The following is a 17,367-nucleotide window of genomic DNA, read 5'->3' as shown; positions in this document are numbered from 1 at the left end:
AAACTAATCAACTGTCCTCTGATCTGTGATTTTACTGTAGTTTGGGAAGTAGTTTGAAAATCCCCCAACAAGCCTCCCAATTTCTAGGATGGATTTCAACTTATGTGACCCCACTATTTAAAGGACATGCTGAAAATGCAGCTGCTTCTGGGGCGGGTACAGGGTAGAAATTGGATTACATCACAGCAAAGTGGAAGGGTAATTTTTGAAGAAAGTGAAGCAGCACATGTAAAGGCCCTAGAAATTAACAATCTTTAAAGCTAAGAGAAACAATTACAGTTACCTTCTCTGTCCTAACTTTCCTTGTCAATTCTTGACCGAACTAGAACAGAAATTCCTAAATTAATTTATGTTATGAGAGCATATGAGGTTCTACTAGCTTTTTCCACAGGTGGTTCATGGCACCCTATTCATCAGCAGAATTTAAGAATTTGTTTGTTTTGCCTCAATCTGCTTTGTAGTTGCCTTGACTTGCTTGGAAACCTCCAGGCCCGTGAGAAATTTTGAGAGTTCTCAGATGCCATCAGTTCAGGCAATCTGTAAATCCTTACAAATCCTATGATTTGTAAATCATGGGTTTCAGAACAACAACAGACAGGAGCTCTGTTTGTTGTTTTGTTTTTTTTTTTTTTTTTTTTTTCTACTACAAATACTTTGAAGTTTACAATCAACCTGGCTGATGACCAGGGCAGTCTATCCAGGGGGTAATGAAGGGAGGAGAAAACTACACTGGGCTTTGAAGCAGAGGTCTGAGAAAATCTAAGTTAGTTGAAATGTCACTAAAATTCTCCTATAGCTACTTAGACTTCTCTCTTTTAGCATACTTTGCTGCAATTTGATATTTCACCTTCCCACCTTACTCTAATCCAAAATGATGTAAGAGGACAGGAGGACAGTTCCTTTTTTTTTTTTTTTTTCCTTTCACTTACACTAATGGAAAATTACTGGTATTGTAGTACTGGTAATAGATACCAGAACAAATATGGCACCTAATAGCTCCCCAATTTAAAGTTAAACTCAGAGAGTTTTGACCTAAAGCTCAACAAAACTCCACAGGGATTCCCCATACAAACACACAAAATACCCTTCACCAAGGGTCCAGGCGGAAGGGAGCAACAGTGCAGGAAATTGTTCTTGGAGAGCTCTCCTACTCGTCAGTCACAGGCTATTGCAAGCCAGGGAGGTTAACACACCATCTAATTATTTGATGGGATTCATATTCTTTCACAAACGTGATGAATAATGCAAGTGTGTTGAATCAAGCCAGAGGAAAATTGTTCCTTCTCCAGCTTATTATTAACTCCTTGTTGTATAATGTACTTGAGATAAGTTTGTTCTGTGGCATTTTAATATGTGGGTGGATGATATTTGTATGTGAGTAATTTTAACTGTTACACGTGCTTTTCTTTTATATTTTAATTGAAATTAGGAAACAAAAAAGTATCCTTTCCACCTGGTTTTGCCCCCTGCTTCATGCAGGCATGTTCCCTACAGTGGGTAATCTGCAGTTTTTGTCTACCCTAGCTTTGAAATGCTGCAGTGACGGGCCTTAATCCGAAGAAAGGAGCTCATTACTGGGATATGTTTCTTGATATTCTGGCTTTATTTCCTTTTTTTTTTTTTTTTAGTTAATCTTATCACAGGCTCATGTTTGAGACTTCAAAATATTTTCCCTGTTGTTAAGCCTAGAATATCAGTGCATAGCTTTAATTTTTGTGCACTGCTTTTATTTTTACTCAACCAAACTGCATTTTAATTGTGATTTATCTTCAGACCTCTACAGAAATGCCTGTTTGCAATTTAGAATAAGGGCATATTGAGAACAAAGTGGTGTCCCCCCCCTTTTTCACACAGCAGTGAGTGTTCACTCTCAGAGTCTTACAGAAATTTAAACAACTTCTCTACACCCATTTGAAAGTGCACACCGCTCCCAGATTTTCTTCTCCAACCAAAGGCGATTGATTCTAACTCTCCAGTTCCAATTTTGCAGGAACTTCGGAGGATTGCGGCTTTCCAGGACAACGAGCAAGACTGGGGTCCTGGAGCCCTCTGCTGGGTGTGTTATAGAAGGCAGACAACTGAAAGTCATAAAGCTCTGAAAACACTATTGCCGTGCTCTCATACTTCTTTCGCAGTTGATTACAAATGTGCTTAATTTGAAATCCCAAAAGATGTTTCTTTCCATTGCTCCTGGGAAAACTCATGTTACGTTTTCAGAGTCTTACAGGTAAATTAATCTGCATCTCGAGGTTACAATTAGATTTAGCAGAGCCATTTTGTCTTTATTTTTCCTTAGTAACAGGAGAGTTCTACACAAATATTGCCTTCGTTCTTTTTGTCACTCTTTGCCTCTTCTTAGTTACTGTTACATATACATCTTATCACAGTTACAAAGGTCTTGCAGTCAAATAACAAAACAATTCTGAGGTTGTCTGTGACAAATGAATCTAATTCTTGTATTGTGACATATTTAGCTTTCTAGTGTTCACAGGTATAAAAACTTTTTTTTTGGTGACAGACAAATGAGCGATTTGTCTAAAAATAAATATCAAAGTACATGAATAATAAGTAAATGAATAATTGGTCTGTCATTTTTCTGTCAGGGAACTCACTGTGCTTTACATTTGTGTCTTACAATTTTATATACAGTAGGCTGGAGCACAGAAAGATGACATGTATTTCCAAAAGTCTCAGTATGAGTCTGTGGCAGAACCAGAAAAAGGAATCAGGAATTTGTGTTCCCTGACTCATCCTACAGTTCAAAGTGTGCCACTTAGGAGCATTTTTGAGGATATGAAAAAACAAAGTAATTGGGGAACAAAGGTTATTTTCAGTCTCTGATTACAATGTGTTGCTCAAAGCTGGTCTATAAGGGGCCAGGGTGTCTGGAGCTGCTTCTTCACTTTGGCCAGCTGTAAAGCAGCAGTAAGAAGATTATACTGAAGAGCCCTGAAGATGCGTTTGTTCTGCAAAAGGCCTTGGTGCTCTTCTGTAGGATGGTGATGTAGTTAAGCCAGTGGAAAAAGTAATTCTAAAGTTGGTGGTAGTTATAGCAAAAAGAACTCCCCAGCTGACAATGTCAGAGGATCCCACAGTTGGGAGGAGCTTTTAGCCTGCTAAGTATTTGGACATGGTGTCCTGGATGCGTGTTTTGTAAGTGCTGTGTGCTCTACGTTGGACCATTCTTCTGAGCTTGTCATAGGTGTCGCCAGTTAGAGTTCAGTAATAGGCTGGGTCTTAGTCATTGTGTACAACTCTCACAATGCACGCTTTTTTTTATTTTTTGGCAAGTGCGATACAGAGCTTTTTCAGTACTGTTTCTAGCCTTGGATAACAATCTGCTACCAATGGGTGTGTTGCTTTGAAGCAACTGACGTTTGCAGCATCAATATTGTGATTTCTGGCATTTTACCTGTGAATGCAGGCCCTACTGCCAGGAAGAACTTTCTGACCGTAGAATACATCTCAGCCGTGTGCCAATGTAGATATTGGACAGTTTGCCAGGCCAAGGCCAAACTGTTTTAAATTTAATTTATTGGAAGCTTGTTAGTTTGTTATGTGTGTTATAGAGAAAATATTGACAGGATCTGTTCTTCTGTTGCATTCATATGTGAAAGTCACTTTCGTCTTCTATTTTTTGTAGCAGCTCACTCAGCCAGAATTCAAGTGTGAAGGCTTTCCGTAATTTAGAGGAATTTTAAGAACTGGAAAATTATGCTACATCTCTAGCTATTTTTGAACATGTCTCTGAATTTACATAATAAATGCCTGACTTTTGCAGTTGGCAGAACTAAAATATGGAGAGGATCAGAACATGATTTAAGCACTCTCTCTTACTGCTATCTCTAATTTCTTTTGTTCAGATGTATTTCTTTTGTTTGGATGTAATGGGAAAAACCTAACTATTTCTGTACTGGAAAGAGCTCAGGACACTTGGGTTCTGATCCTTACCTCCCTCTGTCTTTAGGTATTATCCTCATTTCACAGACGGACAAAGTAAGGCAAGCAACACTTGACCTTTTTTTTTTTTTTCTTAAAACACTTGGAGATCTGCTGCTGAAAAATGCATTAAAAAGCTATGCACTTCTTATATAATTATGTAGCTTTTCTTTAACATATCCAACCACTTCATCTCAGCCAGACTGAAAAAGGATAGATACTCAGCTGGGATAATGTACCTGCCTGCAGAGCATTCTGATTAAATTACACACCATAAAATTATATTTGAGTAAATAATAATAAAAAAAATAGTAATAATAAAAAAGGATGCTGCCTTCAGGAGTTCCCTCAAGAGCTCCAGGCAATTTGTGTCTTTTGGATTCTGATGGCTGTTATTTCTCGTATCTGGAAAACGCTCCCTGGATGTGCATCATCCAGTTCATTGTCTTCTTTTGATGCCCTGATCTTGGAGGGTTCTGCTTTTTAGATTTGATGGGCACATAGAAGAAGAGGAAAAAATGAGTTTGGAAGATTAGGGTTAGGAGGCAAACTCGTTCTGAGCAGCAGTGAGTGAACAAAAGTTGCGCTGTCTGAGAACAGGAATGGCCTTTGAAGAAATGCTTACTAATTTCAACCAGGTTTCCATAGGTACATATTAGTAAAACCACTGTAAAAAGCATACAGTGGAAGGTGAATGTTGTTAAATAGAACTTTGGGCTGTATAGAAATTATCTTCGTACAGCACAGTCTGGATAAGTTTGAACCAGGAGGATAAGTTTACACCCTTTTTATTTTACTGTACTACTGATTGCGCCCCGTGGAATCAATTAACCCTGAAGTTTATGAGAGAGGTGCGCTCGTTTCCTTGAGGTGGCCCGGTTATTTTGCTTGTTGGCCGAGACCGAGTCCTCGACGCTAGTTTTTGGGCAGGAGGTGGACTGTCCCGTTGTGCGCACAGCGGCCGGGCAGAGGCGGCCATGGAGGGCAGTGCCGCCGCTGGGCACTAGATGCCACTCTGAGGCCGCGGTAGGAGCTGCGCGGCCCCGCAGCATCCCCCGGGAGGTGACCCCCGCCTGGGAGGGAGACAGGCCGTGCTCCTGGCGTACCCCTCCAACGACACTAACAGAACAAACAGCGGAAAGGTGAATCAGGGGCCACCGGTAGTGGATTCAAGCGCCCCCCCCCCCCCCCCCCCCCCCCATGTGAGTCGGGGCCAACAGCAGGTGCTTCGGATGGGAATGAAACCACCAGAGTTAGCTAATAATCTCCCAGCTTCAATGGCTTTGTGCACAGGTGTCCTCACTTCTGACCCATTAGCCAGATGGGCTCGGAAGGAAGGAGGAAGAGCAGGGTGAAAGGGCAGTTGGAGCTCGGTGGATGGGATTTCATGAGAGTTTCAGGATGATCTGAAGACCTGTGGTTCTTACAGTGTTTCTGATGGTACAGTCCCTCTGCAGGTAGGTCTATAAAAGTCTGTAATCAATAGAAATGTGGTTAACAATCCCCTCCTTCACTGTTCCCATACATGTCCTAAACATTGCAGCATTGTACTGAGAACCAGACATCAAAACTGTCTATAATCTGGCTAAACTAATAATGAGCATGAGTCACAAACCTCAGCATGGGTTTTGTGCAGCTCAGAAAATGCAGGAGTGTCTGAAGAAAGGTTTGGCTTGTTGTCAAGATACAGGCTGGTTGTGGAGTTTGGATTTAGATCAAGGCTGGAATGTGAACTGAAGTTTTGATGGGGCAGCATCTTTTCTGGGAAGTGAGTCTGCCTTACTGAACAATTTGAACGCTTTCTGTAAATGACCCAGACTATACATCTTTTAAAAAAGTATTCTCTGTTCATACAGTGTAATGTTAGTAACATGAACATGTTGCTTCAAAGTACTGAATAAGCTTCCTGAATAGGGGTAATGAAAGCAGAGAAAGATATATATCTCCTTTTATATGGAAGGATTTACCAATGCAATATCTGAGTTTTGAGTTAAATGTGTGGCTTGTAGTCCTCAGCCTTGAAGATGAATACGTGTCAATCTGGAGGAAACAGGAAGGGATAAATCCTGGTAAAAATCCCAGTCACTGATGCGTATTATTTCTCTTCAATTACTTGGTATTCCTACATAATCAGGAATAGTGTGCAATGCATTGCTAAGTGAGTTATGTTGGTCTCAAATAGCAGGCTTGTAGAGAAAATAAGGTCTTCGCTGCTATTAGCTACAGGAGTTTTTTACACAGGAATGGTAGAGGCACATGTCTCGCAGCTGTGTTTTTTGGAGTGCTGACTTCTCAGGGACACTAGCGTTGCTTTGGTGGCCTGTAGTCTTGTGCAACCCTCCAACGTGAACTGTGCTTGGATCCAACCTTGTTATGGGAGAGGCATGGGGGGGACAATTTGACCTTAACAGACTTAAGTGCGCAAAAACTATTGCTCTTGGCAAAGAGCAAGTATAATGCCTTGTCTGGCTGTTTTATTCTCTGTACCAATCAGTCTGTGCAAAGAATAAATATCTGTTACAGTAAATATCTGTTTGAGTTAGCTCAAATGGTAGAGGATTGTATTTTTGGTGCTGAAGTTCCTGTATTTGTTCCTTGCTGATCGGTTGAAGCATCTGTTACATGGGGGTCATAAACCTTACTAGTGAAACATAGCCAGCACGGGTTAGAAATTTTGTGGCACTTCAGTAGTCTGGCAAAATGGTTTCTAGTAAAAAGTAACAGAAAGAAATATTCTGTCTCTCCTGCCACTGCCTACCTTCTGGAAAAATTGCCTTCTAGCAGAGTGATTGTTCAGTAATGTATAGAAAGGTCATATGTATTTTTCTGTGTATCTGTATGTGAAGGTGTATTGTCCTATGGTTATCTAACCCCATAAAGTAATCCATCTGGGGTCCCCTAGGTGTGTGAACTAAAGCTTGTGTGTACTTACCTGTTGGCAGGATGTTGGGTCAGTTTCTGTTTTCCCTAACTTGAATTTAAACGCAGAAGTGACTACTCTGAAGTAGAGCATTCTCAGGTATTAAGGAAGGAGTTTGGTTTTTCATATTTAAATTACACTGCCATTGCACACACACGCTTTTATCCATGAAGCCACCCAAGTCCTAACCTGGAATTTCAAGGTTTTCTGTCGGCAACATCCATCTTCTGTGGCCCTCCTCATATTAGCATTGATCTACAGGGGAAATAGAGAACACGGCTGTGTTATTATATACCCAGCTGCAATTTCTGTTCTAGTGATTGAGTGTACATACAGAATTTTTGAAACATGGCCATTCTAACTTATTTTGTCTTCCTGTCAATAGCATGGCACTTGTCCAAATTATGGATCGATATCAGCTGATCTTTTTATGTTAAACTGTAATGAAGTTGCCTCTCTCATTGGAGATGTGATCTTGCTTCAGGCAATGCTTTTAACTGAGAACTTTTGGAATGGAAATGGGGGAGAGGGGAAACAGAAGCAGAAGAAAGACCTGGGGAGGAATGAGCAACAAACAGTTGTGTGTTTTTCCAGCAGAAAAAGAAGGAGGTAGGAACAGAGGAAGAGAGGGACTGAGTTACGAAGACAGCTGGCTTGTTAGGACTTGTATTAGCATGGGTAAGAACTGTTGTTCAAAGTACTATCAAAAAGCCACTGGTGGACACTGGGAGTGAAAGCCTGGCTCTCTCGAAATCTCAGGCAACGTTACCTTTAAATTCTATTTGTGGTTGCCTCACTCTGTTTCATACAGTTTGTGAAATCAAATAATTTAAAGAACGGAGGAAAAACGGGATGAGGCAAGGAGTGGGTAATGAGAGATATAAAAGGGGATATTAGATCAGCCATTCTTTCCCTTGCAGGGAAGCAGTACAGGATCATTGCTACAGTGACTTTTCCAGGTCTTTATCTAGCTCTGAAGAGTTTCAGGGTACCTGTGTTGTGTACTAGCTGTAGCACAGAGTAGGTGAATGCCTATTATTTCATAGTGATGCCCTCGCTTTTACTTTAATCTTATTTCACTTTCTTGGACAAAATGCAGAGGGGAACTTTTGTAATCCCATTTCTAAGGGACAAGGTTTGTGGAAGAAGGAGATGGTGTGTCAGGCTTTTAGAAGAAGAGTCTGTGGGGGCTATGTTAATTTTATTTTGAAGGGGAAAAACAGTGAAGATGGGAACTTGGTGGGTTTGGAACTGATAGTCAGTGGCTGAAGTCAACAGGCACCTTCTAGGAGTAAAGTCGTGCTGGTATTTTGGTGTGTTGTTTTTTTAAGAATTAGTTGGTTTCTTTTGTGGCCTCTACCACAAACATCTAAGCCACTCTATTGCATCTCAGTTTTGGTTGAATATGTGGAAGCTGGACAACCCAGAAATGCTTCAGAGTCCAAGTGCATCTCGTTTGTGTCTTTGTCCCATATGGGAAGGGAGGGGGGAGGCCTGAGCATACACCAGTTCCCCCTAGTTTCTTTGCAGAGGCAGGCAGGCACACCAATAAGTAGGGAGCTGTGGGACACACCAGCCTGGTCCCTGAGCTGGGTGACAGGAGGATGGGGGAGCCTGGGGGGTGTTGCAGCAGGGACCCCTTGCTCAGACTAAATGCAGCCAGTTTTGCATTCTAGCTCTCCTCTCCAGAGCCTGTTGAGTTCCCTGGAGGTATTCTTCCACTGAATGTCCCTCGGTGTGTAATGCCAACCAGTAGAGCTTTACTTCTTCCTAACTATGTAAGAGACTGTTAGTTTCTTATGCAGTTTCTACCTTCTCTTTCTCTTATCTTTATCTCTTTCAGTCCTGCAAAGCAGAGTAGGAAAAATAGCAAAACACATCCATACAGGCGTATTGTTGTTTATCTACAAGGGTCTTCGCTAATACTTTTTCCTTTCATTATCTCGCCCTCCCCAGTTAGAAGGATATTTCACTGCTGTTTTGTCTTGGCACTTTCACAAATTATTTGGTGAACTATATGAAAGTACTATTAGAAAAAAAATCTCAACCATCTCATCCCACAGTGCATAGATGTGAATGGAGTTTGCAATAAAAAGAGAAGGAATCTTTGCATGAAAGTAATTCTCAAACTGGAGTGATCCAAGACCTTTTGTAGGATGCCTAAACTTTCTTGCTCTTATACAAGACTCACATTCAGCTTGTTCTTCATTCTTTTCCTCTTTTTGTTTTTCATATTATGCTTTACCACCGTTTTTGCTCTGTTCCCCCCCACCTGTACCAGTTTATAGCTCTTTCTGATTCAAGAACCAGTGTATGTACATCTTTCTAAACGTTATTATTACTTTTATTTACTTTATGGGAGCATCTGGAATGACCCATACAAACACAGGGTATTGGATTTGAGAAGCACATGACAAGATCTTCATAAGAATTGAAAATGATTGGGTATGGCTGATAAAAAAACAAACAAACAAACAGAGACAAGTGAGGGAAATTGAGAAACAAAGCAAATGGTTTGTTTACTGTCAGAGAACCATAACTGAATTGGAACTGAATTTATATTGCACAGCCTCATATCGATACCTTTAATCCCAAGGATAAATTTTTCCTTCTCGGAGCTGTAAGCAAAGAATACCTAAGCAAAACCTCTCCAATTCAGGATAATGCTGGAGTGAACAAAGAAAAAGTTAAGACTGACTATAGCAATCAAGATGCTTTTGAAGGTTCAGTCAGTGTCTGGTATCCAATTCAGTTGTAGCCTATTACACTCTTGGGTCCCTATGATTTAATTAGTGAATTTGTACACTTTCTTTTATCCCTAAATGCTAAAGATTGGCTAACTGTAACTTTGGGGACAACTTTACAGTAGTTCTGTGCTTCCAAGCCTATAATATCTAAGTATCTCAAGAAACTTTCCTGGGTTTTAGGGCCGTGGTAAGTGAGGGCAGTGTTAATGTTCCAGTTCTGCAGGTAAAGAACTGAGGCACAAAGGCAATGATGATATTTGTGGAGTGGTACAACAAAATTATGGTAAATCTGGATGGGAAACACTTTTCTTATTCTATAGAAGAACTCTAAATTCTGAGTTGTTGTTCCCTCTTGAGGAAGGATGAGAAATTAAAATTGTGAGCGCTTTTTATGAACTATAGTGAGAGAAAACCTCAAGCATTGGTTTGGGTCTGTGGAGAGAATTTAAGATTTTGATGATCTTAAACTGTCAAATGGAAATGAAGAGCTTTTTAAAAAAAGCTTAGTAATTGGAATAATTTTGAATATGAAACCTGGATTTTTTTTCATACATATTTAAAATATTTTTTTGTCAAATGTTTTAATTAGTGTAGTTTGTCAAAAGTGGTTGCTGTCTGAAAAAAGTTTTGTTGTGCTGAATCTACATTTTAAGTCTGAAAAACATGTCACAATGTCGAAGTAGCTACAGTTCCTGTCAAAGAAGGTATGGGGAAGCCACATCTTTTGTACCTAGGTCTTTTGTAACTTATGTTACTGCTTTAATCCCTCTAGTAATGTGGGGGGGGGGGAATTAAGACTTGAACCTAGCTTTTCAGAGAGTTTCAAGTAAAATGTTGGTGTAAATCAGCATAGCTGCACTGAGGTCAGTGAGCTGACAACCTGCTCATAACTGTGCCACCAAGCTGCATTTTTTTTCTAAATGAAGAATAGCACAGAAATTATGTGTAAGTTAATACGTTGTACTGGCAGCAGACAGTATTTTCCTCAAACCTGTGAGTGAAGGTGAAAGAGGAACGAAGCAAAGCTGGAAGATGTGCAACCCCCCCCCCCCCCCCCCCAACCCCACCCCAAACCCAACGAAGAAGTAACTTGCCCTCGCCACTAAAGTCATGTTTTAGGAGACCCAAAGTCAGTCACGAAGCAGATGCTGGCAATGCTCCTGCTCAGCAGGAGACTATAAACATACATCTCAAGTCCCACACTTCATGTGACTGTTTACACAAGTGCAAAGTAAATGGACGTGGTTATCCCTGTTAACTGGTATTCCTCGGCACACAGGCTCCACTTGCTTCAGTCTCTGGAGCAAAAAAAGGTCGAGGATATGGAGCAAGCAGGAGGACAATTCTTTTAGTTAAAACAAGCATTTTTTTCTTAGGCCCGAAATGTTTACATTTAACAACAACAAAAAAGTAAAATTGAACTAAATTTTAAGAAAGCATTATAGATTTGAGTGTAAAGAGGTATACATTTCATATCCAGAATATGAAACTGAATTATTTCAGTTTTCGGTAAATTAATTCGTCTAGGCTGAAATAGACGATTCTGAAAGAAATTTGCAGTCAATGTAAATCTGCTTTTTAAGTGCTTGCTCAATCATTCCATCTTCGACAAACAAATCTTTATTCTCCATCTTCCGTGTTGTTCTACATCTTCTATATCTTCTGGACTGTTTCATATGCAGAATATTTGTCGGCTTGGATTCGTATGCACAGACTGTTGACTAAAGACATATTGTGAAACTGAATAGGGGTAAATTCAGTTGTAGTCTTACTTTACCCGTAGTAAGAGAGTTACACCACCAATAAATTTGCCCCACTACTTTGGAAATTAGAATTCAGACTTAATAGCAAGTGTAAAAAAGAGGATGGGCAGTCATGACTGTGGAAACATCATGTGGGAGAATTGTGTGCATTACACACAATTACAAGGGAATAAAAATGGTAGAATTGTAGTTCAGGGCCTTGTCTGTCTTCTGTTAGCAAACAGAATCACAGAATGGTCAGGGTTGGAAGGGACCTTTGGAGATCATCTAGTCCAACCCCCCCGCCAGAGCAGGGTCACCTACAGCAAGTTGCACAGGACGGCGTCCAGGCGGGTTTTGAATGTCTCCAGAGTGGGAGACTCCATGACCTGTCTGGGCAGCCTGTGCCAGTGCTCTGCCACCCTCAAAGTAACAAAGTTCCTCCTCATGTTAAGATGGAACTTCCTATGTTCAAGTTTGTGCCTGTTACCTCTTGTCCTATCACTGGGCACCACTGAAAAAAGACTATTCCCATCCCCCTGGCACCCTCCCTTTAAGTACTTATAAGCATTAATAAGACCCCCCATCAATCTTCTTTTCTCTAGACTAAAAAGACCCAAGTCCCTCAGCCTTTCCTCACAGGAGAGATGCTCTAATCCCCTAATCATCTTTGTAGCCCTTTGCTGGACCCTCTCCAGCAGATCCCTATCTTTCTTGAACTGGGGAGCCCAGAACTGGACACAGTACTCCAGATGCGGCCTCACCAGGGCAGAGTAGAGGGGGAGGATGACCTCCCTCGACCTGCTGGCCACACTCTTCTTGCTGCACCCCAGGATGCCATTCGCCTTCTTAGCCACCAGGGCACATTGCCGGCTCATGGTCATCCTGTTGTCCACCAGGACTCCCTGGTCCCTTTCCACAGAGCTGCTCTCCAGGACGTCAGCCCCCAACCTGTACTGATGCATGGGGTTATTCGTCCCCAGGTGCAGTACCCTACACTTGCCCTTGTTGAATTTCATAAGGTTTCTCTCTGCCCAACTCTACAGCATGACCTGGACAGGCTGGATGGCAGCACGGCCCTCTGGTGTGTCAGCCACTCCTCCCAGTTTTGTGTCATCAGCAAACTTGCTGATGGTACACTCTATCCCTTCATCCATGTCATTGATGAATATATTGAACAGGACTGGACCCAGTACTGACCCAATTACAGTTTACTGTAACTGGTTTAAACCCGTTCCTGGTAAAATTCAATTGATTGCGGTGGGTGTACACTAGTGATTAATTTAATCTTCAGTTTTCATAGTCTTCAAGCCCAGGACAATTAGTTTTTTAGCTATTTGGTTCCATTCCTAATTCCATGGCAGTTAAAATTCCTCTCTGTGCCTTAATTTCCCTGCCTACATCTTGGAGATACGATATTAAATCTCATCTGGAAATAAACTTAAAATCCACAGCAGAAAACTGATAAATGCGAGTAAAATATCACTCTGTGATTGTAGTCAGGTCTCTCCTCTATCTTTTCTGTTCTTGTGCTTTTCTCATTTTGCTTTTCCGATCCATAGATCTCTGATATTTTCACTGAATGCAGTAAATGATGTGCTGACCTTCTGTTGTCTTCTGATTGTATCTACTAAAATTTTATCTACGTTTTCCTAAAGAAAAATACAAATGAAAACAATTTTAGAGAAAATTGCATGCATTTGAATAGAGAAAATACCAAGTTAACCTTTCAATTTTTCATAATACAGAACTTCAAAAACATGTTTTGTTACTTACGTAGCTGTATAATAAGATGGGAGGTTCACAGGGTTTTTTTTTTTGTTCTGTGTTACATTCAGCTTTCTTTTAGTAATTACTGTAGCAAATCTGTCTGCTGAGGATCTCATAGCTGTATCATTTCAACTTTTGGGATAATAACGGCAATGCCGAAGTTAGAGACACAAAATCTGAATTCCAAACCACGTGCCCAGAGACTGGTGCATAGGAGTTGTGTTAGGTTTCTACCCAAGAGAGGGACTTGGTTCTGGATTATCTCCTGTTTCATGTTGAGCATTTGTAGCTCTCAGTGCCAGTATAAAAGTGAACTGACTGATGTTTTCCTTGTCGATAAGTTTTAGGGAGAGGTACTGACAGCTGGAGGCTCTGTAAAGAAAGGACCCATAACCGAATGGACCCACGGGATATAGGCACTTCATTAGAGTTCAATATTATAGTGACAGGTACCTTAGAAGTGAGATCTAAAGATTAGATTATACAGCAAATGGAAGCCCCAGTTTCCAAGTGCGATTTGCTGTCAGAAATGGTGTCATGGGCATGAATGTCTTGAGCAATATATACCTCACTGACAGGAAAGGCTCAGGAAGGGGGTGCAACCTCTCTGCTTCTTATCTTGGTTTGGCATTTTATTGGATGCTAGGGTCAGTTTAGCCTTGATTGTTTCCACAAACAGCATGAGGCTCTTGCCTGCAGGCTGCCTTACGAAGGGTTGGCCCCTCTCAAGCCATACCAACGAGGGCTCTCTGTAGTCGCTCTTGCTCCCGTTATTTGCCAGCAGAGAGATACCACACGATCACCATTGTCTTTGCCTCTGTAGGTCTTAGAGATGGTAACAACTGCTATTTTCCCCGTACCTTCTTGGTGCTTCTCCTGCTTCCTCCTCAGCTGATACTCCTAGATCCCTCTCTCCTGTTCCTGATGCTTTGGAAGGCTTGGTCCTGGAGGCTTGTCCTGCCTCTCACACCTTCCCCTTGCTTGGTGCTGCCCTGTTACAGCCTTGGTCCCTGGGGGCTTATGTGTCCTGCCTCTCTAGCGTTTGCCTTCCCTGGCGCAGTATTCAAGCGACACCTTAATAAAAAGCTTTCCTCCCTTATCTCCTCTCTGCTGCTGTGCCACTGGGCTGGGGATCGGGTTCCCATCTCTTTCACACGCACACCTGGTCATAAAACACTGGGTTTGTTTTTAACCTCAAACCAGGGAGCTTTAATTAAAGAGACAGTGACCTCTTTTATGAGTTTGCTTGCATAGGGTTTCAGGGCTATTGTCACATACGGCTCACATAACAGAGCACCATTGCACAAAGCTCCATTTACACATCCTTCCCTGGCTTTTTTCCTCTCCTCTTTTTGTTTTCCGAACGCCGAAGGAGGTTGTTTTCTTGTTTACCCCTAGGCGAAGTTGTCTCTCATGTTAGTAGCCTGTGGCTAACAGCCTCTTTGAAGAGAACTTACCTTTCTTACTAACAATACGTAGATGTCATTAGACTTGGAGAAATGTTATTCTTTAATCTATGCAGGAAATCATCTTCCTCTCCCTAAATTTGCTGGATATGAATGACTAGCTAAAACAGATCTCATCCTCTGCTCCGTTCTCCTTAGCTAGTTCTCCTACCTGTATAATGGAATCTATGTGTTTCTTATGACAAATACTTCTCAGCGTTCATTGTTGTATTTACCTGTATTCGTTAATTTTCAGGTGCAATAACTAGTCAATAGCAACAAATAGAATTTTTTAATATATATGTACTCAAGAATGATATGCATAGGGACAGTCAGCAAAACTTGTCCACAGTTTTACACAGAATAGTTTACATGTACTTTATAGAAAAATTTTCACAAATACGGACAGATGTATTCCCATGCGCAAATATTCAAAGATACACAAGCAGAAAGACGCACAGGAGCATGTATGCAGACCAGAACTTATTTGAGTTTTGCAAAGACACTTCTGAAAAAGACACTCATGCACAGAAGAGACACAGCTGTGACACAGAGACATGCAACCACGTAATTGGTGGAATACAGAACCATGCACAGAGGATACGCACACAGAGGAAAAAAAAAAATACACAAGGAAGAGTGTAGATGCCCACAGTGAATGCCCTTTACATAGACCTTCAGAAGCAGGTACAAGGATAAGTTTGCAGGAAAACATATACGTAGAAACTTACATATGCCCAGTAACTCTAAGTCATATATAAGTTACTGTGGATACATACGTGTTCAGGTGCTGGAACTTCCACCGAATTGTGCAACGTCTTTGCTTTCAATGGCATTGCTTTCAGTAAAAGCTCACTGATATGGAAAAAAAAAATGACATGGTTTAGCTGCAAAGATTGTAGATAGGAGAACGCATGCCCTTACATATACAGATACGTAGACATATATTGATGCAAATACAGATTTTTTTTTTTTTAAACTTAATATATGAATACAGGTTTGCCTAGACACAAATATACCACACACACAGACCCTTAGACGCACACAGATATACCAACGTCTATGTTCATTGAGAGAGACTCACTCAATATCTGTGTATGTGTGTGTTGGGAGAGGGTCATAACCTCCTCCATTCTTCTCCTGAAGGGGTTTGGATAATGAAGGGAAAAGAAATGAGGCCTGGGGCTAATTTGTAGTGGCATTTCCTGGCCTCTCTCCTGCCAATGAAGCTCCGTTTCATCTTTAGCCTTATCAATTCTGCAGTCATGTGGCTTTCCGCTTGGACGCCTCTGTCTCTTCACCCTCCTCCCCAATCTCCGATGCTAATGGAAACTTCGTTAATGCCATTAATCTGCTGACCGGGACAAGTCAAAAACATATCCACACAATCTGAGCCAGGGCTGCAAGTGTCCTGGGGCTGCCAAACAGAGGCACCCCCTGTGTTCATTGCATTCCTGAAAGAACTTCATATTGATTTTTTTTTTTCTTTCTTTCTTTCTTTCCTTTTCTGCCTTCTTCCTTGACGACATTGCATCCTTCAGAGCAGGCACCAAGTAGATGGCCTTTTCTTTCTGATCCCTCATAACGATATTTCTGCAAGAATCCTCTCCCTACTCTTTCCCTAGTTGCAATGCCACTGCCTTCTTTCCGTGCCCCCTCATGGCAGCCTTTTTTTTTCCTTATGCTGTCTTTGGTCAGACAGACTTGTTACTGGCACTTTTTCTTCTTGCTTACCAGAATTTCATAACGAACCGAATGTTTTGAGAACCTGCCTGAACTGGGCCTTCCACTCGATCTTGATATGCTGATAAAAAGCCTTCCACTCTATCTTGATATGCTGATGGGGTACAGGCAAGTGTTTCATTAAACAATAGTGGTTGGATACTAATTGTGCAGTTGCCATCAGTTCTGTGCTTGAAAGGCTGTGCTGTTGGGGTGACCTGTCCTCTGTAATGTTCTGAGGTCTCCTAAATCACTTTTGGGGAGTGAGGACATACCGTTGCTTTGCATTTTACTAGTGTGTGGGGTTTTGTAACACTTCACCATTGCCTTCTATCACAATTGAGTATCATTTTCCATAATGTGCCATTCTCTTAGCTTAGACTCCAACTTCCCCTGCCGGTGCAGCACACCTGCAGAAACTTGCAGCTCTGGGTGATGACTCACCGTCTCCTTATGCCATAATATTGTCCAGTGGCTGAGCGCGTGGAACTTCCACATCAGGATTACATTGGCTGAGGTCTCACTGAGTAGAGAAAATAGACTCTGTTTGATACTTGTTTCAGGAGAAATTTTCCGTGATAATCAGAGTTCATAGCCAGCTCTTGAGAATGTCAGGATGTTGAGTGATCTGTATTTGATCTAGGAATCTTTGTATACATAAATGAAATAGTGACAGTGGAGGAGGAAAAGACAGCTAGGAAAGGCATGCCGTCAGAGTTGTGACATATGGATATGTTTAGAAAAAAAGCATCAAATTGATGAAAACAAGGAGAGAAGTTGGCAGTTCAGCATGAGCTTTGATGATGTCAGGCTAAATCTGGAATGATATGGGCCCTGACAGAAAGCTGAGCCTTAGTTGCCACCTTCACACAGACATCACAGTAAAAAGGGATTGTTTTACAAGGAGACAAGACAAAGAAGTTTCAAGTTCTTCAGACCTGGCAGGGGTTGAAGTCAAAAGTTCATCCTCATGTAGTTTTGGGTACAGAGAATGCATGTCACTTCCCACCAGCCAGGAGATGCTCCACTGAACAGAGAGCATCCTCCTCCTCCAACCTGCTTTGGGATGAGACATACTTTTT

Source organism: Vanellus vanellus, assembly GCF_965231255.1.
Source record: "Vanellus vanellus genome assembly, chromosome: 7".
NCBI lineage: Eukaryota > Metazoa > Chordata > Aves > Charadriiformes > Charadriidae > Vanellus > Vanellus vanellus.
Note: the sequence above shows the minus strand (reverse complement) of the source record.